General features: G+C 42.8%; 1 protein-coding gene across 2 annotated transcripts in view; it reads left to right on the plus strand.

Moving 5' to 3' along the window:
- The first annotated feature begins 716 nt into the window (after positions 1 to 716).
- Positions 717 to 18,397, plus strand: part of LOC149065231 (rho GTPase-activating protein 100F-like) — a 131,854-nt gene continuing 114,173 nt past the window's right edge. The window contains exon 1 of one of the 2 annotated variants that reach the window (XM_089254165.1): positions 717 to 1,263. The gene's annotated coding sequence lies outside the window, so the exon portion shown is untranslated. The remainder of the gene's footprint in view (positions 1,264 to 18,397) is intronic. The other variant, XM_089254164.1, reaches the window with a different exon arrangement.

The following is an 18,397-nucleotide window of genomic DNA, read 5'->3' on the forward strand; positions in this document are numbered from 1 at the left end:
ACACGTGGTGCTCTAGTGTCCGTCACAGTGTTGAGAACGAGCTCGGTCACCGTTGATGAGCGAGGTAAGTCCCGACCTTGAGGAATTATTCATCAAGCGATAATCAAATTATATATAGATAATCCTTATATATATATACACACACACACACAATTAAATGACGTTGGATAGTTTTGTTTGGTGTTGCACAAGTGACTTTTCACGAACTTTATACCTTAAGAACTTCACCCGGAACCTTTTCCGTCAGTATCGTCAATCGAGCATCGTACACACTTGACAGTATCCAGTAGTAGTTTGAATGCAACAATGACATATTTCCAAAGTGATGGAAGGCATGTTGATCGATAGCCATGAGAGAAATGGGCTTCAGACTGACCATTGAAGGATTATACAGTGGAGTATGAGTGTCTACTAAAAAAAAAACAGAAAAAAAAAACGTTTACTGCCGGCATTTATGGCGCTGCCAGTCAGTTTTCAACTGACCCCGTAACCCTAACTCCATCTACCGAGTAAACACAGCGCGCACGAACTTCGACCGCAGCGCCGCCCGACGAGGGAAAAAAATTTGGAAGAGGGCGCCTCTCTCGTCGTGAGTGGGCGTTTCCCCCCCGGGTAGTAAAAGAAAAATAATAAAACGAAATAAAATAAGAGATTGATAGTAGAAAGAGTGGACGTGGAAGATACCAGGTTCAGTTCCTCCCCCCTCTCTCAGTCAGGACTGAGACCGTGTGTGTGTGTGTGTGTGTGAGTGAGACTTGGAAACTCATAAAGAGAGGCCGGCTCAAGATAACAGGAGAGCCGGGGGAGAGGGGAACCCTGGGGCACCCCCCACGGATAATAAAACAATAATAATAACAATAATAAACCGGACTTGTGGTCCTTGTTGTGGGGGGGAAAAGGAAAGATAATTATATACGCACAAGAACAAAATAAAGGACTCATCGAAGTGCCATTGACTTATCCTCGGAGACCATTTTTTTTTTTTTTTGCCGACGACAGCCATCAGAAAGTACCAGCGTGGACTCGTTTTGTTGTTTGCTATTTCGTTGTTTTTTCTGTTAAATGTTCCTCGAATGCGTGTGAAAAACGGGTACCCGTGCCCCTCCTCCCCGGCGTGGTGATGGACAGGATTCGGTCCAATTGGGAATATGTGGTCGGCTCTTGTGACAATGGACGACGACCCACCGCCACCGGCCGGCTACCGCTGCTGCTGCTGCCACATGCGAGGGATAAGCAGAGGACACAGGGGACCTACCCTTGTAGGTAAGTTGGCTTTTTGCTTCTTTTTTTTTGTGTTTTTGTCTTAAAAAATCTCTTACTTTTATTCAGATTTTCAGTCAAACAGGGTTCACTTTCGACGTGATTGGCATTATTTGGCATTGAGATAATGGCAGTTTGCTAGATCAAATATCATTTTGATCAATGGTGCTTCTGATCAATCATTTGATCGGGGTGCTTCTAATCAAATCATTAGATCAAGGGTGCTTCTGATCAATCATTTGATCAGGGGTGCTTCTAGTTATTTTAGGGCGAGGGGGGTTTGTGAGCATTGATGGGAAAACTCATTGTTTTGACATTAATATATACTGAATCTTCTTTTGCAAAAGCATCTGTTGACTTTATCTTAATGGCACGAAGGGTTTGTGACACACAAAGGGATAAGCACCCCAGGGATTTTTAAATAAAAGTTTCCCAACATTTTTCGACCCGTGGGCAGGAATATCGCCAGAAGTTGCCACTGGTCCGAACAGTCCGAAAAGAGGTCGAGAGCCCACAAACTTGATCATAGGAAAAGAGGCTGAAAGTCCATTAACTTGAACAACGCGAAAAAAGAAAGCCCACCAGTTAGCCAAGCAAGAAAAAAAGCCGAGAGCCACACCAATTGGAATTTTCTCCGGCTCGATCACGCCCTCTGCGGAGCTGGACCTGTAGTGGGAACTGGGCAAATGCGACACAGACTGGTCATGCTCGGTTTTGACGACAACAACAATGGACTTTTTTCCCTTGTTTTTTCAATTAAGGTTGAGTCTCCGGAACCCCGGGAACGATACCCGTCACCCTCCCTCTTGTGGGAGTTCCGAGGGTGTAGTTCTGTATGGGACGCTAAAAGAAGTCACAGTTTTTTCATTATATTTCATTTGTATGATTTACTCAGGGTCAGAACTAGAGGGAAGGGGGGGGGGAGAGCAAATAGGGCATCCACAAATAGTGGCGAACTTCTGAGAGGAACAAAAATGCTGTATATTAAAATTATCAAACGTTGCAGTGGAGGAGGCGGCCAAATAACGTTTGCCTCTTCCCCATACAAAAATCATAGTTACAGTCCTCACTATGCTGTGGTTATTTTTGTGGCCACCGCCCTCAGAATATCACTGGACTGGAGATGGGCCATCTACCCCTCCCCCCCCCCCCAAGAGGTGAGAATTCCTGCAACTTTGTTCAGAATTCGTTGTTGCAGGTGCATTGCCAAAATATAATCCTTATTCATGATTTGTAAATTATAAATTTTTTCTCGAATTTTACTACTACTACTACTCAACTGTACAATTCAACACGTAAACATTCCTCTGGAGAATTACTAATGAATTGGTACGTGCTGGAACTTGTTGTAAGTGTATGCGGGGTTGTAAGTGTTGTCGGAGTTATGGATATTTCATGTTCAAATTTTGCTGCCACCTGTCATGCACATTTCGAAGTGAAAGCTTTTTTAAGAATTTACAGATACACTTCAGCTCGAAACCAAAACTTTAAAATCTACATAAGACACTAATTCGTGAAATATTTTACGGCTTTTGTTTAATTTTCAATGAATTCGTTGATGTTTGAATCGTTCGTTCAATTTGGAATGAAAGCCAAATAGCGCCTGTATGTTGGCTTCGCTGTGTCATGCCTATCTCAACCGTGAAAACAATATACAGGCGCTCTGTGATATTGATTTCTCGTTCCTTATGTTCTGGAACTTCTCGGTTCTGGCTCCAGAACTGGGGCTTCTTGAATGTGCCGTATATGTTAGGGGTCATTCAAGTATTACGTCAGCATCGATGTGGGAGGGGTGTCAGGTTTGCTTACTTTTGATGACGGGCGAGGGCATGGCCCACACAAGGGCAAGGCTGACGGGGCTTCAGCTCTGGGGCCCGGGACAATTCTCACCATTTTTTCGGTTTTTCGCGATGTAAATTAATTGAGAAGGGCCTGTGGAAAATCTGACCGGGGGGGGGGGGACATAAAAACATAAAAGATCCCAGCCTAGGGGCCGTGCTCCTGGATGTGGGTGCCATTGGGGGGGGGATTTGAATGATGTTTACGTTATCAACCACCATTTAAAAAAATATGAAATATTATTAATGGCATCTTACACTCGGCGTGATAAAAACCAAATACAAACACAAGGCCACAACAGGCAAAATGCTCAACGAGATCACAGAGAAAAACATGCCTAAAACAAATATGGATGTCATATATTTCAAAAATACAGCAGCATATACATGATAAAATATTATACAGTGCCCATAAATAATACCTATGGTTGTCTTACTCTAAGTTTTATAACTTTTCCCTAGTGTGTGGGAACCCGAACTAATATTTTCCTTATTGGTAATTCCTCTATAGAGCCACGTTAGTGACCTCTAAATGTTCCACAGATACTTCAAGTGACCTGAAAATGTGTCCGGGCCGCTCGAGTGCCGGGTGATATGGGGACGGTTGCGTGTAGTTTCAATTCCAGACAGACACGCATTTTATCTTACACGCGAAGGGACGGACTTAATTTGCGTAACATATCAAGTACAGGACGAGAAACGAACCGAGTGATAACTCGAATCATCACACGATGGCGCTTCAAGCGCGTACATCAATCATCACTCTGGGGAAGGGGCTTTCTTTTCCCGCACGTGTCGGTGGTAACGCCACATGTTCCACAGATCCTTCAAGTGATCTGGAAATGTGTCCGGGCTGCGCAAGTGCTCTAGAAATGCGTTGAGGGCCACTTACGTGCTCTAGAAAAGTGTCGAGCGTCACTTAAGTGCTTTGGAACTGTGCCGCGCGTCACTCCAGTGATATGTAATTATGCCGCTTTAAGTAATCTGGGAATGTTCCGCGGGTAACTTGAGTGATGTAGAACCGCACTGAATGAATGAATGTTTGTACAACCGCACTGGGGGAGGCACTTAAGTGTTCTAAAATTGTGCCACATATCACTCAAGGGACCTCTAAATGTGCCACGGATCCTTCAGGTGCTCTGGAAATGTGTCCGGGCCGCTTAAGTGCTCTAAAACTGTGCCACATGTCGCTTAAGGGATCTCTAAATGTGCCACGGACTTCTTAAGGGATCTCTAAATGTGTCACGGACTTCTCAAGGGATCTCTAAATGTGCCATGGACTTCTTAAGTGTTCTGGAATTGTGCAGACGGTCACTCAAGTGATCTGTGAATGTGCTGCGGGCCAACATGAGAGACCTGGAAATGTGCTATGGGCCACTTGAATTCTCTGGAATTGCGCCACGGATCTGTTAATGTGCAGCTCATTTAATATTTACAAAATTAAGGTTGGTGGGCCACATCAGGTAACCCCGAGGGCCGCATTTGGCTAAGGGTCATAAGTTTATCATATATATAGCTTATAGAAGGTGGGCCGCAATGCGTCTATTAAAGCAAAATTTTGAGTTCTTAGCCTTCAAACAGCAATGAAATTAACTGAAATTCATTATAATAACATAGAAAGGCATTTTCTTCGGAATTGCATCGAAAAGAAAAGTTTTATCGGAGGGGGGGGGACATAGGGGGCACGTGCCCCCCTCCCCCCGTGTACGTCTCTAAACCAAATATGCGTTAGGGGGCAGAACTGATGAAATTTTGCTGACGGGGAGGGGGTCAGAAATGGCTGAAACATTCTACTGACGTAATACCTGAACGCCCCCCCCCCTTCTGGCAAATGTGTATAATCCGGGGATCATGCATAATCGAAGAGCATTTTGGCAGGTTTGAAAAATTTTGCGAATTTATCACATTTACTATTTATTTAAATATATACCGAGCTACAGAAAACAGTCCTATTACAGCTAAATAACACATAGAAATGTAAATACAGTAAAATCGGAACGGATAAAATATGCAATAAACAGATACAAGATGCAAAAAATAAAAACAAATGCAAGTCAATCTTATGTATAAATGTGAAAGTATTGTATATATGTCTGTTCTTTATACAAATCTACAATTTTAGACCGATCCTCCCCAAATTTCACACATATATATACCAAACAGGACCGAGATTGAACCGTAGGCTACTTTAAAAGTTCGTCAGAGCTGGGCAAATGCCCAAAACGGGCGAAAAACCGTCGGGCAACAATGGTTTCTGGGCCCCCCCAACAATCACTTTCGGAATATTTACTTTGTTATAGGAGTGTTACCGTGGTTTCCTAACAATGTGTTTCAGGCATGCGCATGCCTTTACAATGGTTTGTCACTTCTTTAATGCTGTCAGGTATTATGTATAACAGTTTATTATAATGTTTTGTCACTTTTTCAATCCCCCCCCCCCCCCCAGTAATGAAGAAAACCCGGGCATTGCCGGGTATTATGGCTAGTACAAAATAAATAAAATGAAGTCCCTTATAAAATCTCACCGGATCAATTTATGTGTATAAAATTGATTTTCCTCTGTGTGTGTGTGTGTGTTCTCTATACAAATCTACATTTTTAGATTGATCGTCATCAAATTTTGCATGTATACCAATTGGGGGCCCGGATTGAACGATAGGCTACCTTAAAAGTTTGTGGAAAAAGCTGGGAAAATGCCCCAAATGGGCAAAAAACTGTCGGGCAACAATGGTTTTGGGGCCTCAACAATCAATTTCGGAATGTTTACTTTGGTTACCGTAGTTCCCTAGCAATGCCTTCCAGACGTGTATATGTCTTTGCAATGGTTTGTCATTTCTTTAATCCTGTCGGTATTATGTATAATAGTCTATATGCCTCTATAATGGTTTTTGTCACTTTTTCAATCCTCCCAGTAATTGAAGATAACCCGGGCGGTGCCGGGTATTACAATCAATAAACACGGCTATTAAAAGTAAGATGAGAAATAAATAAACCAAAAAAAAAAAACCGTAATATTTTAATACGCAATAGGCCACATGCAATAGGCCATTTAAAGAAGTAAAAGAATCGCTCGTCAATCGGAGAGAAGAAGCTCGAATTTACCAATAGGTGTTGCAAATATACATCAAATTCATCAGGTAAACTATTACATAAAATACCAAATCTGTTTATCGCGCAAGAGAGACCGATCGAGCTTCTGAAATCAGTTACGTAAAACAATTTGACCTGGTGTTGTAACTCGTGACCAACAATCCTATTTTAGATAACAGGAAAGAACGATCGATATTACCATTAATAAACCGCCAGAAAAATTTCAAAAGAATGAAATTTCTTCTCTTTTGGTGACTGGTAATTGAAAAAGCTTGTCGGTGGATACTGTTAAGGAAATCGTGATATTATCATTTATGCTCTAAAAAATTTCCTAAAACACAAATATCGCGTAAATGAATTTTCTATAATTTCAATATCATCAATAGCATTATTGTAATGAGGATTCCAAACGACAAATGCATATTTTTCAAGTTCTGATCGTATTATAGAGTTGAAAAGAACAATCACTGCATTCAAATCGGTGAAATAATTAGTTATTATTTTAAGCCAACGAAGATTGAGATATCAGTTAGTGAAAATGACGTTTATATGATCACGAAAATTAAAATCAGTGTAATAAATCGCTTCCAAATCAAAATAATATTTTTATTTGGAAGCGATGCCTCCGTAAGTTAACTCACCTGTCTACGAAGAAAGGTTCTCTCGATCGTATATGAACAATTTGGTGGACTAGCTTGTAGCACATCTTCAGATCTGAAGCGATTCTACGCCATTCCGGCGAGTGCAAACCCATAAATTGAAGTCTCTGGCAATAAGACCAACTGCTCGTGCCTGCTATTCGTTTAGTAAACGACCTCTGTGGCTTTTCGAGGAGCTTTATGTCCTTGATTTTGTGAGTGCTCCATACTTACGAACAGAACTCCAGAGTCGCGCGGACGTACACACAGAAAGCATATGACAACGAATGCGTATCACACTTGCGGGGTATGCCGTACATGACATACATGAAATTCTATTAGCTTTGCAGACTATGCCATGATAATGATCAGTGAAATCCAGAATGCGGCTCATTGCAATACCTAAATCCACGCACGTATCCAATTGCTGTAACGTTTCATTACCTAGTTGGTAATATTCAGGATCCGTGCGTATTTCTAAATGCATTGATCTGCTTTTTGATGATGAAATAGGGAGTTTATACTGACAACTCCACTGGAAAAGTTGTTGGCATGCAATTCTTAAGTCCCCTAGTGTTTTCTACTGGAGAGAATAACTTAACGTCATCAGCGAATTGCAATAGAGAGTGACACAGCCTGAGTAATATCAAAATTGTACAAAGTAAATAAGATCGGACCTAACACCGACCCCTGGAAGACTCCACTTGGCATTTAACATGCTCTGGACATGACGCTGGCTACGCGAATCTGCTGAACTCTGTCTGATATGTTATAGGATTTTTCATACGGGTGAAAGACACAACAAAGCATTTGTTTACATTGAAGTGTAGATGATTCTCGATACACCAGTGGTAAATGTAAGTCAACTTATCTTGAATTATAGAGAAGATTAAAAATTTACAATAAAATCAATAAAATCATCAGCAAACAATAAGCAAAGATGAGAAAAGGAGCTGCAATGTCATTAATAAAAGAGACAACAATGGTCCAAGGACAGACACCTGAGGGACCCCAGATATTGCGCAAAAAGTGTATCCGTGATTATGCGTAACCTCTTCACACCCGGGAGTCAGAACTAACCATTAAGAATTATTTTTGATTGATCTGCGTTTATTGTATGTCAAAATGGCCTTTAAAAAGAAAAAAAAATTGATCAATCGATTAATTAAATTATCTGAGTCAATATCTTTACACTAGGACTATTCAAGATAGGTATACATTTGTGTACCTCAATGTCTTAGCTTGAAGAAATAATAATTAAGAACCATTAAAAATCGTTAAAAAGGAGGATTGGTACTGTACAGTAGGCATCTGGAGCAAAGAGGATAATACTTGGCTCGTTTTGCCAACTATGATAAGAATGAATTACATAAATTTACCCGACAGTTTACTTAAAAACTTCAGTCTAGGATGTTTAATACGATCGGTGACGTTGATTGTGCTTATAAATGTTGATAAATGTGAAGAAACCTGACATTGCAAGACAATAATTTATACGTTTTTCATTCTTATACTCTGTATAACATTTATTTTTATTTAATCTTTACGACAAAGTATGTGCAATGCATCCATCGCGTGCGCACATGAGGAACTGATAAGTGGTTGAATTTAAGTGACAGTTTCTGCATGATTTCTTAAATAATTATCGTACCTACCAACTTAATTCGGAGATTAAACATAATCACCACCACCACCACCAAACCAGAACATCGCTCCCACGCTGTCCCAAGATAGGGATATAAGCGGTTAACGAAATACATAATCACCGTAAAGTGATAAATGTAGGGAAATTCAAACTCACCGAGATGATTGGGGGATTATGTATAATAACCGGAAATTATAAGTATAATCACCGATTTGTTACATTTTTACCGTAACATATAAATGCCAGAAATAAATAACTAACTGTATGCGGTAGTGTATTACGAACAAATATGGCGCGAGAACTCGAGCTTTGCATCCTCCAATATCTCTTTCTTCAATTTTCAAGTCAAATTTCACAGATTTTTAAAAAAACATTTTCTATTTATTCTTATGAAAACTGAATGAGTTTAATCACCATGTGTGATCTCATAATCCTCTTTCCATCAATATTATAATAGACAGGCGGAATTTTCATGCGAGTAAGACAATGTTGATTGATTTACATGGAGCGCCATCTGTCACTCGTTCAATACAGAGCCACATATTTCTTCATAAAACTATTAGTTTAAGGTATCTACATTATATAAACTTTTTTTATAATTCAAATTAAATTTGATTAGAGTTTATAAAAATTACTTTTTATAACATCTATTCTATTATTGCTAAGTTGATTGAAGTATTTGAGTCACATTATTCTAAAGATAAAATATTGAATAAAGTACTATGAAAACATAAATGGAAGAACAATGGAACGGTGCTTTTTAAATACTGCGATAGAGAGCTCTTAGGAGCTGCTGTTGACGAAACTTCCATCTGATACACCGACGAATCCCGTTATTGCGAAAATCCCCAAACAAGTTTACATGGGAACAATGCTAGGTAACCTGGAATTCCTTTATAACGAAGTGATTTTTACGGTCTCCTGGCGTTCGTTACAACGGGACTCGACTGTATAAGTTGCGCCAGCAAAATTACACATAAAACTCGCAGATTTGTGTCCGCTGTAAGTGATACGGTGAGGAACGGGCACAATCTAGCCAGTAAAATTTTACCCTGCGATCCCACTTCATAAACCGAGGCATATATCCATTGTTTATCTGGTTCCCAGCTAACGATGAACAAGAGGGAAAATAAGATATTTAGCTCGGCCGGCCCAATAAAGGAAAAAGGCCCATAAGCCCACCGGTTTCCACTCAAGTATTTATTAGGATGAGGACCCTACAAGTGGAGAAGTTGGATACCCGTGCAGTCAGGCCAATGGGGCCCTGCACGTGAAGGAGAAACGAGTCCCGCGTGAACCGGCCACAGGGGCCCTGTACGTGAAGAAGACGGATAACTGTGTAGCCACGCCATAAGGGCCCTACACGCAATGCAATGAATTTCTGAGGAGCTGTTGAGAACTGACATTATAACGAAACGGATGCGCCGTAAAGGCCAGTGTTGTGAAGCATCCAGATGTCTGCAAATATGTTTTGTGTGTAACTATTTATTGTTTTGATTTACAATGAAGCTCCGGAAGGGGCGGGATGGTTCTGGGGGCGGGAGAATTCGGTCGTCGGGAGTGATGTGGGTTTTTGGGTGGTCGGGTGGCGGCTGTTGGGGCTGAGGATGTTTAGTTGGGGTTGGGGGCGCAAACGTCCTGGTGGTGCCGGGCGGAGATGCAGGGCTATTGTTGGGTTGGGAATGTGAGGGAGACAGGGAGACGACAGAATTGGTGAGGGGCGCCCTGGGGGGGGGGTGGATTTTCTTAGGGTGGCTTCGCTTGGCTGAAACACCAGTAGGTTTTCCTGGTGCGTCCGCGGTGTTATGACCACTGTGCTTAAATTGCAATAGTGATAGAGCCTGGACGTGCTCGGTCCATTCTGTATTCTGGTTCCCAGCAAGTACATAGATGCAATGCATCAAGAATCACTGTTTGTTTTGCAAATTAGCCCATTCAATTACGTACATACTTTGAATTTTACGGACGAAATATTTCTTCTACATTTTATTGCAATTATTTCCATCTCCTTACTCCTGATTCGGCAACCGGTGGGGCCGCACGGGTTGAATAGACGCTCAAGGAATTGATTCACGCAGACGCCGAGAGGCGGGGGGGGGGGGTTGTCGTTCGAATCGGAAAGCGTGCCAAGAGCCAGCCATGGGGATAGTATTGCCTATCATGGGTAATAATAATGCGTAATGGCACCGAGATAAAACGGATCAGCTTCTCATGGACCAGGCGTAGATGTGAAAGGATGCACACGCGCACCATTTCCTGGTGCTCATGGACATAATATAGCCAAGTCAGTCTTATAACTAAGTCGATCTTGTCTATGCTGGTGCTCCTGTTATGTCTATAAGATTACACGGGATCCGATGTGCGTCACATGAATTTTTACTGAGTTACATTCTTGAAAGAAAGTATTGGTATATTGGTTTGAGAACGTAATAGTCTGCTGCTACTTAAGAGTTACTTATCCTTGGCCGCTTAAGTGATCGAAAACGTGCTGCTTAGTTCATTTTCACAAAATTAGGTTTGAAGTCACGGACCACATCAGATAACTCCGAGGGTCATATCAGATGACTTCGAGAGCCACATTTGGCCCGCGGGTCATGGGTTCAGCATGTATGGTGCAATGTTTTCGAGATTCCCCAGTTACACGAGGACACACTTTGGTTTTGTAACGAGAAGATACATATTTGTGAATTGGTCATTTAATGGTCATTTAATTGGTCATTTAATGGCTCACGGGATGACTGGAGCATTGAAAATGACAAAAAGAAGAAAAAAACACTTTTCGTACTGATGGGATAATTTTAAAAACCGCAAATAATTTTTACGATACAATTCCTGTATCTGATCGTTTCACAGAAAATGAAATTTTAAATTTAAAAAATGATGAAATGATGGGACTTTCTCCCACATGCACTTCATATCTCATCACGTTTTAGTTTCCGAAAGTATTATCCATGGTATTTTTCGATGCGTTGCCCCGTATACGAGGTTTGTTCAAAAACTATTCGATCATAATTTTCCGCGCATAAACCATTGAAACTAGGATGGCATAGTTTGCTGCACATCAGGACCGTCTTAAGAGTATCATGGGCCCCCGGGCCAAGTGGTTTTTCGGAGGCCCTACCTGGTAAATTCTAGAAAATTTCAACCAGATCTCATTTTTGTGAGGCCCCTCTTCTCTTGAGGCCCCCGGGCCGTGCCCGGGTAGGCCCATGCGTTAACTGCTGCACTCATGCACTGCTGCACATATGTATGTAGGCAGTCATAGTGCGTATGCTTGAATTTTTTCTTGCCTGCAGAAGCCGACAGCCGCCGACAGACAGTCGATGAATGAGTAATTTTAAGTGAGCGCGCAGTAGAGCATTTTCTTTTTTTAACAAAATGGCGGAAAAAACTGGAAACATGAGGACAATGAGCCGATATTTTGCTATATGGAGGTGTGGCCTAGATATCGGTTGACGGTGCATGTTGTGCGTAGAGGTGTTGTGAACCTAGCTTTATGCTTGGCTTCTGTGTAATACTTGTTATAGTACTGCCATCTATTTTTCTCGAAATATGAGTGCAATGCAGTGTCAAGATTTTTACTGTTGTAGACCTGCTGCTATCTCTGGCGTGACTTTATAGGAAGATCGTGCCTCTCGAAACCAACTGCAGCAGACCGCCACTGTGGTGCCGGTGGGGTCTGAACCCGGGTCCTCGTGATGCGATCCTTCGCTACGACCACCCGACCCCCCACAACGGTGAACAGCGCTACTGTATCAACCGTGATGGAGCTGCGCAGAACCTCTTGGTAGTACACCTTGGTGATGGTTGCGCTGTGCGGTGCGTAGGTACTCGAGATGAACCCACGCCACTGGAGTCAAAGACGACGGTCAGCATGACATTAGCATTGCATCCCCCGAAGACCAAATCGTCAGTCAAAACAGAATGAACGGAACCAATTCTAATTCTGACCTAATCTGTAAGTTGATTCTCTGACCGTGATTCGGTGCATCCTGAATCACCAAAGTCCTCACTCAATCAATAACGATCTCATTTCCGTATGTTGAGAGTCTGCCAAGAGACATACTTCACTTTCCATTGATGCACGGCGAAGTGTGATCAGTGAAGCTGTTGTGTACCACTTCTCTCTATCGTTGTGGATCACTTCTCGGTCGGTGTGTCAAATCTTGCGGATTGTTTCACTGGGGGATCACCAAGTTTTACACATAATTTATGGCACTGGCTTATTGTCAAAGTTTTTTCCTGCCATGTTGTCAAAAACGAAAATGAGATGGCGATCACTCACACTTCCTCATTTGTCGGCAATCTGCCAGCAACTGGTAGCTTCTGCCAAGCAGGTACTTTTTGAACAAACCTCGTATGGATGCTCCGAGTCAAGAATTTCTTGGTGATAGTGCTCTTTCTGGGTGAGCACCCATGCTTTGTTTCAACTAGTGGAGATGAGCGTGGAGGATGCGATGCGTCATTCTGAGAAACGTTGGACGTTCCATTTCCGCATATGTTAGTGCAGGCGTCCGAGGTGCGGCCAATTCGCGACGGGGCCCCGGACGCTTCATGAATTGGCCAAGAGTTTTTGCCAAACTCCGAATTTCAGATATTATTCGGACTTTGGCCTACCATTTTGCGAAGTGGCTGGAGATCCCTGTCCGAAGCTCGATGTGCTGATGTGAAACGGCCCGGTAGGAGCCAAATCCCCACTTTTTTTTTTTTAATCGCCAACGTGTGATACATGTCTATATTGGATTAGCTACATTTGATGAGAGGTCTAAAAATGAAATTTGAGAGAAAAACTATAAAAATAATTATAACAGTTATAATTATAATAGTTATAACAAGTTTTTTTTTTCTGACAAATGTTGGAGAAAAAAAATACAATTACCGCATCTCTCGTGACCTCGGCTTGATGGGTTGCCATAACTAACGTGGCCATAATTACAACGAAAAAGGGCGCCAACTTGACGATGATCCCGAATCACGTCTTTTGTTACCGGACTTTGCCCAGGGACCATAGGCAGATTCGCGAACTGGCCGGACAACGTCCGAATTTTGGACATTGGCCGGGTCAGTATTTAACGGAATTGACACTAACATATGACCACAACGGCAAAAACAATCGACAGAGTAATGATGAAGATGTTATAATGTGCCACGAAGCCACCGCTGTAGAATTATGGCTTTACAGTAAAGTACAGGGTGGGCGAAAAGTCCGTTGAAACTTTAAAAATTCTTAAAAACCCAAAAAATGACCGAAATAAAAAACGGTCTGCAGGGTTAGCATCGCTAGATCACGGGAATTTTTTTGACAGGAAAAAAAACCCCAACAACTGAGAAAAACAGCCGATAGGTGGCACTGGCGTAAACAAGTCAAAGAAAAGATATGCAATAAGGGACCTGTCGCTGTTAAAGGCCCTTTTCCAGTCCTCACATTCTTCTGAACACGGAATTCACGCAAGGCAATGGTCGCTGATCCTTGGTTCACGTAAAACAACTTCACCAACAAAGCTTTATCTTTCGCACTCCTCATCCTTGTTCACATACACGGTTTACAACGACGAACTGGTTGTGGATTAGGAGCGCGAGTTCTTATAACCGTCTCTCACTTGCATATTTTCCCCCGAAGTCGCTCGTACCAGCGCCGCTTATCGGCTTTTTTTTTAGTTATTTTTTTCCTTGTCTTAAAAAAAATCCCCGTGACCCAGCGATGCTAACCCTGCAAACCGTTTTTTATTTCGGTTATTTTTCCGGTTTTTATTCATTTTCAAAGTTTCTACGGACTTTTTGCCCACCCTGTACATTATTTACTGTATGCTCCGATGGAACCCCCCCCCCCTTTACTCTTTGTCACAGAAAGCTATTATAGCGAAATATCGAGTGGCACAAGAGAGGCTGTGACTGCGATTATAGCATTGACCATATACCGTGTAAGGAATTAACAGCCAGCAAATTCACCGCCATGCAATTCACCGGATTAAAAATTCGTCGTTAGGAAAATTCACCGACGTTAGTTCGACATTAGTGATCGAGTGATCGAGTGAATGAGCGATACCGGCCTGTCACCAGAGCTAGCTCGCTTTCGCTCATTTAGTCTCAAGTTCACTCTGTTGTCAATCACTATAGATTGCTCATTATATCACTCACTCACTAGGTCACTAACACACTCCCTAGACCATTCTCGCTTGCTTACCAATTCATTTACTTACTTCATAGGTCACTGACAATGTCGCTCTCTCTCAGTATGCCGGTCAGTCACTTGATCTCTAGGTCACTCATTTACTCCTTAGGTCACGTACTCACAAGGTAGCTCACTTCGTCATTAGGTCACTCATTCTGTCATCCACTCCCTAGGTTGCTCACTCTGCTATACACTCAATCCCCTGGTCGCTCACTCACTAACTTGGGCACTCACTCTGTTACTCCCTGACTAGGTCGCTCACTGTGTCACACACACACTCAATCACCAGGTTATTCCCTTAATGACTAGGTCGCTCGCTCTACTTCACCAAACACCAACTCTGGCCATATCGCTATATTGCAATTTACTGCCGTTAGTGAGATGGGTTGGATGTGAAGGCGCTGTCTACCGGTGGTCGCCGATTCCCACTTAGGGCCAGTTCAATTTTATTTCCTGGGTTTACCTTCGCATCCGCCACCTGAATGAATGAACGCCAGAACTTTGGCCATTGGACCTATCCCGTTGCCGCGATCTCTTCCAGCCCAGCTTCGTGGCAGAGTCCCGGAACGCCGCATCAGACAGCTGTCGAAACCTTCGTAGTAACAACGGAGAGTGACGTCGTCTTCGGATAAGCTGAAAGACCTCATTTATGCGAACACTTATCGAGATTGCAAGATGCCATAGGTATGTGCTTTCCATCTTCCCCCCCCCCCCCACTGAGAATCTCGTTGTCTCACCATCTCACAGACAGTGCTCAGGGGAAATAGATTTCACTGCTTGCGTACGCGATGAATTTGTCGATCTCTGCGCCGATTACACACTCAAAGGCAAGTAAGTTCGCCAAGACTGAGGCGTCGGTGGCTGCTTTTCTTGGCTTGGACTGAGAGAGGAGTATCTCAATCTAAAGCCGGGTTTTCCTAGGAATATCTTTTTGGCACCGCGTGAACCGAATTAGACCGTTTCGCGCCGACAGAAACGTGTTACATAATTACGTTACGCGTTTGTGTTTTCCTAGCGAGGCGCATCAGATCAGGGCGGCCATATTATAATATATGGCCTTGGCATCAGTTACTCTGTCGTCTGAATGCTCTGGTTTAAGGGGAAGGGAAAGGAAACACACAAGAAGAGTGAAGAGAACATCGGCAAAACGCGCGGCGCACGACGCATTTGACTCCTCCAGAAGCAGTCGGCCAATCGCGCCCGACGTAAAGCGCTGTCGTCAGGCGTATTTGCGCTCTGTAGGAAAACAGTCATGCTGCTTTTCTTACTGATGAGTGGGCGGCGTGTTGCGCTGGGCGAATCACGTTGCGTGTGGCACAGGAAACCCGCTCTTAGGAAAACCCGGCTTAACGAAAAAGCAATTAACGCTATTAAAGGCCGCATTACGACTCACGGGACACCCTGTACATCGGCTCTTTTGTTTTTCCTTCGGCGTATCTTTGGTTTTGGTAATGGGAGGCAGTTTGATGATTGTTTGGCCGTAGGTCTCGCGCAGTAGCTGAATTGTGCGAGTGGCCAAGTAAGTGACTGACTGTGCGAGTGGCCAAGTAAGTGACTGAATGTGCGAGTGGCCAAGTAAGTGACTGACTGTGAAAGTGATCAAGTTAGTGGGTGACTGTGAGTGACCAAGTTAGTGGCTGACTGTGAGTGACCAAGAAAGCGACTAACTGTGTGAATGACCAAGTAAATTACTGACTGTGTGAGTGACCAAGAAAGTGACTGACTGTGTGACCAAGAAAGTGACTGATTGTGTGAGTGAACAAGAAAGTGACTGACTGTGTGAGTGACCAAGAAAGTGACTGACTGTGTGAGTGAACAAGAAAGTGACTGACTGTGTGAGTGGCCAAGAAAGTGACTGACTGTGTGAGTGACCAAGAAAGTGAGTTACTATGAGAGACCAAGTGATTGGATGAGTGACTAAGTGCGTGATCTATAAGTAAGTGTGAGTGACTGTATATAGTTGATCGTATGAGTGACCACTTGGTCCCTCATATGGTCATATACTGTCACTCATTCAAACGGTCACTCACCCACTCACTTGTTCACTCATAAGGTCACTCATCCCTGAAATTGGTAACTCACATGGTCACTTATCCCTTCAATTGGTCACTCTCACGGCCATCATGCATTTGGTTGGTCACTCACCCACTTGATTACTAATACGGTTCACTCACTTGGTCACACCTATGGACACTCACTTGGTCACTCACACGGTCAGGGCAGGCGAAATGTCCGGGGAGAAATGTCAGGGGACAAATTTGCGGGGGACGAAACGTCGGGGCTAAATGTCGATGTGAGATTTCCATAAACCATGATTTTAACCTCTTAACGATCGCGGACGTAATATTTCGTTCAAACGTCATTGGAATTAATTCAAACACGTTTCTCTCTGTATTTTCTGTTCTCCCTCTTCACCATCGCGGAGCTTTACAGTAGCGCTATCAACGGAAATGTTGCTTTTTCCTTTCCCTCCTTTCTTTCGATACTCCCGTTAATGATTTTTTCTCACACACGTGACGTATCCTTTTACTATATGCATGTAAGAGTGAAAGAGAACACGTAGGGTGACGGTGATTAGAGACTTAAAATAAAACTCTCTTATCTACCTTATCTATCATACTTTCCCCCTCTTTTATATACATTTTTCCTTTCCTTTCTCTTCTTGACCCTTCTCTCTTGCAACCGGGATCCGGAAATTTCACCTCCGACTTTTCGCCCGTGGCACGTTTCATCCCGGAAAGTTCACCTGTCCTGACCGTATGAGTGAGCGACCAAGTGAATGTGCGATTTACTGTATGAGTGAGTGACCACACGAGTAAGTGAGTGACTATATGGGTGAAGAAATTACCATATGAGCGCCATAATGAATGGATGAAGGACCGTATCGTTGGGCATTTCGCCTGTTGTGGACTTGTATTTGTATGAGTTAATGAGTGGCTGTATGGGTGAATGAATGGTCATATGAGTGACCAAGTGAGTAATAAAGCTATTGAAGTATGAGTGACCGTGTGAGTTACCGTAAGTGATCAAGTTGGTGGCCGTATGAGTGCATTCACTTGCTGACTCATACGGTCACTCACCCACTAACTAACATGATCACTAATGCGGTCAATCCCCTCCCCCCCTCACTAACTTGATCACTCATACGATCAATCACCAACTCGCGATTATAAACTTAAGGTCCTCGTGACACTTAAGATTGGAGCTGACAGAGAGAACTCCGTTATCGATGAAATTTCTAGAGAAAAAAACTATTAATTAAAATATAAGTCCATTGAATAACTGTCTTGCTCAGGAAGAGGGCGCCCCGGTCACTCTTTCACACGGTCGGTATGAAATCAATCATAAAAGTCACTCTGGGCAACCTTTAGTTTTAAATTCAGTCTATACTATTTTAAGGATAACGTTTCCCAATCCTAAATCCTAAATATGACATAGTGGCCTGTGGGTTCCGACTGAAATTGGCAAACAGTGCATACCCCCTGAGTCATTTCTTAGCCATCCTGGACTAGTAGTGCGATTTTCACCGTGGTTGCGTATTTTAGTATTTTTTAAACTACTTAGAGTTTAATATTTCCCATACTGGGTTATAAATCTAGGGGGAAAAGAAAGCTTAAGCAGGCTGGAGAGGAAATAAAAAGCAGAAAGTCACTCAACAGGGCAGTGACAGAATGCACTCTTCAAGAGTTTGGAAGAGATTATTAGCCAGCTGTTGAGCAAAGGCGTGTATGGTGGGCATTCCTATATCGTTTCT

The sequence above is a fragment of the Pholcus phalangioides genome, unplaced genomic scaffold, assembly GCF_987345545.1.
Source record: "Pholcus phalangioides strain wild (caught in Gottingen) unplaced genomic scaffold, Ppha-v1.0 ptg000040l_1, whole genome shotgun sequence".
NCBI lineage: Eukaryota > Metazoa > Arthropoda > Arachnida > Araneae > Pholcidae > Pholcus > Pholcus phalangioides.